A 5,745-nucleotide genomic window follows, 5' to 3' on the forward strand; every position below is an offset into this window, starting at 1 on the left:
GGGAAAAATAAACAGGTGAGGTGCCAAAAGACAGAGACTGCCTTGAATCTGACAGTCAATGCAAAGCAGAGGACAGGGTGTGCTGCTTTCATCAAAGGGGCTAAAAATAATGTTTCCCATCTGTGGACTTCTAATGAATAAATGGTGATCGCTTGGGATCCCCTGGACTTGTGATCATTAATAAAAAAGGCCAAGAGGCTGTGTTATGATCATTGCCAGGGAGTTTCTTCCTTTATACAAAAGTAAGAGGTGAAATGTAATGAGCCAACTGCTCATGAAATGGGGACAGTCCGAGAGGTTCGTAGTGAGTCACGGCCACAAATCTCAGGTGGAGACTTGATGAGGGTTGCTGTTCTTTAATGGGACTGCTGCAAGCAGTACAGCATCTACCGGGAATGAGAACATGCCTAAGCCCAGTATCTTCCCAAGTGATGAATGATTTTGGGTGTCTGTCATTGGTGCCCACCTACAAGACCCAGCAACAAGAGAGAACTATTCATCCTCTTGCTTTTCTAAATCAAGAAATGTAGGGAGGAAAAGTCAGTGAAACCCGTTGTCACTTTTAGTTCTTGGCTCCTAGAGCTCTTTTCAGATTACAAAATTCTTCTTTCTCCAAACTCTCAGAAAAAAAGGCATGAACATGAGAAGCTAGGATTAGCATGTAGGTTGGAGGGAAGGAAGATGAGGTAGAAGAAATGACAGTGATAATGGGTGGGGGGGATGTGGACCCTCTGTGAGTTCATGAGCTATGTCACAAAGAAAATTGGCCACTGAAAAACTTTAGGGGCTGGCACTAAAGGAGGAGCAACATCACACCCTGCAGAAGATCCAGGGGTTGTCTAGGGTTTGCAGCAACACAGGCTACCAACAGGGTCAGGATGGGACTCCCATGTGAATGAGGCAGTCCAAAGCTAATATCAGCTTTAAAGCTTTTCTGCCATTTGTGAAGGGTGTTATTTTAATTCAGGAATACCGAAGAATGGCATAGCGCCTTTCCATTTAGTAAATCCAGCCCCTAAAAGATTGCACATAGATGTACACAGTACTCTAAATACCTTGGCACCTCAATCACTCTGCACTAGTCAGAATGGACTGCCTCCAAAGCCAATAGCAGTGTAACCACATTGGCACGGGGACACAGTGCTAATAAGCCTGTCCAACAGAAAGGCAAGTGCAACGACACTACTTCTGGCTTCAGAGGCAGCTCACGGAGCAATGTGGCGTGCTTAAGGCCACTGGTGCTGGTGACGGGAAAATTCATGTATAGCTACCGTCTGTCTCTAAATACAGAGAGAGTCTCAGCACATATCAGCTCATTTATGCTTTTTCTTCATGTTTGCATTACTATTACTAATATTGTTTTTACAGTTCCCCAAAGTGTGGTAAGAGCTTTATGGAACATGTGAAGGGTATACTTTTTTTTTTTTAGTGTTATTTAAAGCTTCGAGTTTGGCATTAACAAAGGAAAGGCAAAAGTCCAAAGTCTCTGCACAGGATGGCAATGGAATTATCCCCTTAGGATCTTTCTACTAAAATACAAACCCTCACTCTGGAACTAGACATTGGCATATGGCATGAAGTGAATAGCTGCAAAGATGAACGCATTTCTAACGAGCAATCACGTTCCAAAATAACATATTGGATATGGCATTATGATGGGGCTCAGAGCTGTAATTAGACACCAGCAATACCAAGCAAATTAAATGCATCCCACATTTGCCAGTCAGGAAGGTTAACACATTTGGCTTGGCCCCTTGAGAAAGGTCACCAGATCAAGTGCAGAGGGACCCCTTATGCAATGCCTGGGAGAAAAGGCCTGTTAATGGGTCTCTCTGTTATTAATGTGAATTAAGTTTGGCAGAATAGCTAATCTGGTTCCCAAGGGTGCTTGGTATTTTAGGATCCAAAGCATAGACCCTGATATACCAAACCAAAGAAACACTGGACTACTTACAACTATTGCATGTCTTACACGAGGGAGATGATACTGCAGTCCCCTTCTGTGTGGATCTGCCCCAGCTTCCTGCATTTATACACCATAATATATTGGCAAATTTAGGGAGTTCAGAGAAGGGCAACAACAGTGATCGTGGGAAGGCTGGATATAATTGTAGACTGGCTAAGGTATGAACTCTGAGAACAGATTTCAAATATTTGAAGGCTAGAAATGAATTGTTTATGATTGTTCATACAGGAGAACAGCAAGGATAAGTACAGACAGTCAAAAAGTCCAAGGCTGAATTGATTCAATCTTTGTAGGTTAGTCCAAGCTGCATAGATTGAACCAATAAGCAAGTGAACAGACATTCACTTTTGATTTTGAAAATGCGGCCCCATGCCTGCAGTGGCTCAGGCCAAAAGCCGGGGGGTGCTAGAGCATGCCCCCTGCTTGGCTGGAGCAGACAACTTGGGCCAAGGTTAGCTTGCCCCACTGCAAGGGGGTGGGGGGGTTGTGGGGGAGGTGCAAAGCATTCTGGGATGCTGGGTGACTGTGAGTTAACTTGAATCTGGAGGGGATCTGGGACAGAAGTTCAATAAACTGATTTAACCTAAATCAGTTAAATCTGATACTGCATCCATCCAGGTTTATCTTAAACCATTTTTGGCCATTTTGAAAGTGGTTTATGTGCACTGAACTTGTGTTACACAATTGAACTGGTTTCCAATCACTTATACCGGTTTATGTGTAATTTCTGTCCCTAGCTTAAGGGTTTAACTCATTACTGGATGAAGTTATGAAAAGGAACAGTCAAGGCCTGGTGTCAGAAGCACTTCCTGACTGTGAGATGTAAAGCAGGGACTGTTAAAATCGCAACATTCAGCGTTGCATGCACATTGAGTAGAATCGTCCTATATTTTACCAATCAGCACTGGAATTACTACAGAGAAGAAAGTGTTCAGTTTACAAAAGTTTGTGCACTAGGTTTAAGTGTAAAATACTGGAAACAGAGGCAAAACCACTATTGCTTTAGAAGTTTAAAGAGAAACTTGGGGGGGGGGAAACATTGTCCTATAGGGAGATGACTGGCTGTGACCTAAAAGAACTTTTCCATCTCTAACTCCTGCAATGATCCTCTAAGGCTTGAAAAAAAAAGGTACTGTTCTTTCCATTTCTGGTTTCACTTACCATCCCTACAGCCACAAGGTAATTTGAAGCTGATTCTATTTACTGACACACTGAGAAGAAGAAAATAGACAGTGCTAAAGTCTTAGAGCCAAATTCTGCTCCCAGTTACACCAGGGCAAACACAGTGCAACCACCCTGACTTTATGTGACTTTGTCTAGACTCACGCTATTGTAATTAAGAGTAGAATTTGGCCGTTATATCTGAGACCCTGGCAATGAGTCTAAGGCTGGAGGACCGACGTTCACTGGAATGTGATTTGTGTTCTTTGCCCACCGGAATGGAGGTTGGTGTGCTCTGAGCCCTAGGAACTGAAATGTACAGTGGTGACAGCTGTTCTAAATAAAAAGGAAGACAATTTGCATCAGATGCTTATCTACTATAGACAAGAAACATGAAGCAATGTCTACTGAGGTTTCTGCAACTGAATAAGAGACATTGATTTAGAAGCCATTTAGCCGATCACGATTCCAATTCCCTAATGAGCGTATATACATTGAAGAGACCACTTTCCTTCATTAAATAATCTGCAAAATAAATTAATGGTGGTCAATGGCTCTGAATCTGGCAAAAGGAAATGTCAGGGGGTAGCAATGGGTCAGTATTCCCTAAACTGACATCCGATGAACATTATGGGATTGAGAATTCATCTTGCACTGTAGAGAACAGAAAACACTTCAAAGGATGCATAATCTTTCAGAGGTCTGAGCCAAGGGATATGTTATATTCCTTAAAAGGATGATCAGAGTGGACAAAGAGTATAAACCTGTGGCAGCAGCTACATTGTGACATGCTCGGGTGGGATGGGCTTCACCTTTCCCCCAAAGGTAAGCATGTGTTCTCTTCTAGGTTGGCGGATCTCCTCTGGCGGGCTTTAAACTAGACTCATTAGGGGAAGGGGAAGACGAGGGCAGAGGAAGCCTTGGACCACTAAACCAAGCGTCACCCACAAGAACAGCCCAGCTTAGACTGACGACAAGCAGAACAAATACCCAGGTAAGCAACAGGGGCCCGGGTAGTACTGAGATTAAGGGGCCAATGCACACATCTTCAGGAGTCCTCAAATGCCTCCACACAAATGCTCGTAGTATGGGGAACAAGCAAGAGGAACTTATCCTCCTGCCAGCTGACATCAACCCAGACATAGTGGGGCTCACCAAAACGTGGTGGGACCCAACGCACGGCTGGGCGGTGAATATCAAGTGTTATAGGCTGTACAGGAGGAATAGGACAGGGAGGAAAGGTTGGGGTGTGGCACTCTACGTCAAGGAGAAATACACATCCTTAACGGGTACCACGGGGTCAGAGGAGGGGCACACTGAAGTGCTCTGGGTTAGAATACAAGGAAGTTGAGAGGAAAGGGACTTAACAGTGGGGGTCTACTACAGACCACCCAACCAAGGGGAAGAGTTAAACCGGGAATTCTTAAGTCAGCTCACGGAGGTAGTTAGGTCAAGGGAAGTGATCATCATGGGTGACCTGAACTTTCCAGATATCTGCTGGGAAGAGCAGTCAGCCAGGTCTGACCGCTCACGTAGGTTCCTAGCCGAGATACAGGACCTCCATCTAACCCAGGAGGTGTGCAGCCCCACCAGGGGAGACGCCTTGTTGGATCTAGTCCTGGCCACGGGCAATGACCTGGTGAGTGGTCTGCAGGTGCTCGACCACTTGGGCAACAGCGATCATCACCTGCTGGAATTCACCATCCAGCGCAAGGTGGCAAAGGCCTGCAGCAAGGCCGCAACCCTGGACTTCAGAAGGGCGGATTTCAATGAGGCAAGGAGAATAGTTGGGGAGGCACTGAGGTCCCGGAGGGGAGAGGAGTCAAGTGTCCAAGAAGAGTTGTCCTTCCTTAAGGAGACGATCCTCCAAGCCCAAAGGGAAGTAATCCCAACATGGATCAAAGGGGACAAGAGGACGTAAAAGCCCCCATGGCTGACCAAAAGCATACGGGAATGTCTCCTAGCTAAAAAGGAGGTGTATACCGAATGGAAGGGAGGGGCGATCACCAGGGAGGACTACACCTCGGTTGCTCAGGGCTGTTGGGGGGCAGTCAGGAAGGCTAAGGCTGAGAAGGAAGTGGGACTAGCTGCCCGGATCAAGGACAACAAGAAGTCCTTTTTTAAATACATAGGGGGTAAAAAGAAGGTACCTGATAATGTGGGGCCTCTGTAAAATACACTAGGAAATCTGGTCGTCACACCAGACAACAAAGCTAACCTATTTAACAATTTCTTTGCCTCCATTTTTCTGAGCCGGGACCGGGTCCATCCCCCCACACCGGGACCCCCGTGGGCCCCAGGGGAGGCGCACCCAGGCCCAGGGTCAGTGAGGACCTAGTTAGGGAACTTTTGGAGGGACTGGATGCATTTAAATCAGCTGGTCCTGATGGTCTCACCCCAGAGTGCTGAGAGAATTAGCAGAGGCCATTGCAGGAGCCCTGGCACGGCTTTACGAGCACTCATGGTGCTCTGGCATGGTGCCAGAGGACTGGAAAAGGGCCAATGTGGTTCCCACTTTCAAAAAAATGAGGAAGGAGGACCCAGGAAACTATAGGCCAGTTAGTCTTACCTCGATCCTGGGTAAGCTTTTTGAGAGAATTATCCTGGCGCATGTCCGC

General features: G+C 46.1%; 1 protein-coding gene across 1 annotated transcript in view; it reads right to left on the minus strand.

Moving 5' to 3' along the window:
• Window positions 1-5,745, minus strand: part of MINDY4 (MINDY lysine 48 deubiquitinase 4) — a 57,723-nt gene that overhangs the window by 17,737 nt on the left and 34,241 nt on the right. The window lies entirely within an intron of this gene.

Source organism: Alligator sinensis, unplaced genomic scaffold (genome assembly GCF_000455745.1).
Source record: "Alligator sinensis unplaced genomic scaffold, ASM45574v1 scaffold531_1, whole genome shotgun sequence".
Lineage (NCBI taxonomy): Eukaryota > Metazoa > Chordata > Crocodylia > Alligatoridae > Alligator > Alligator sinensis.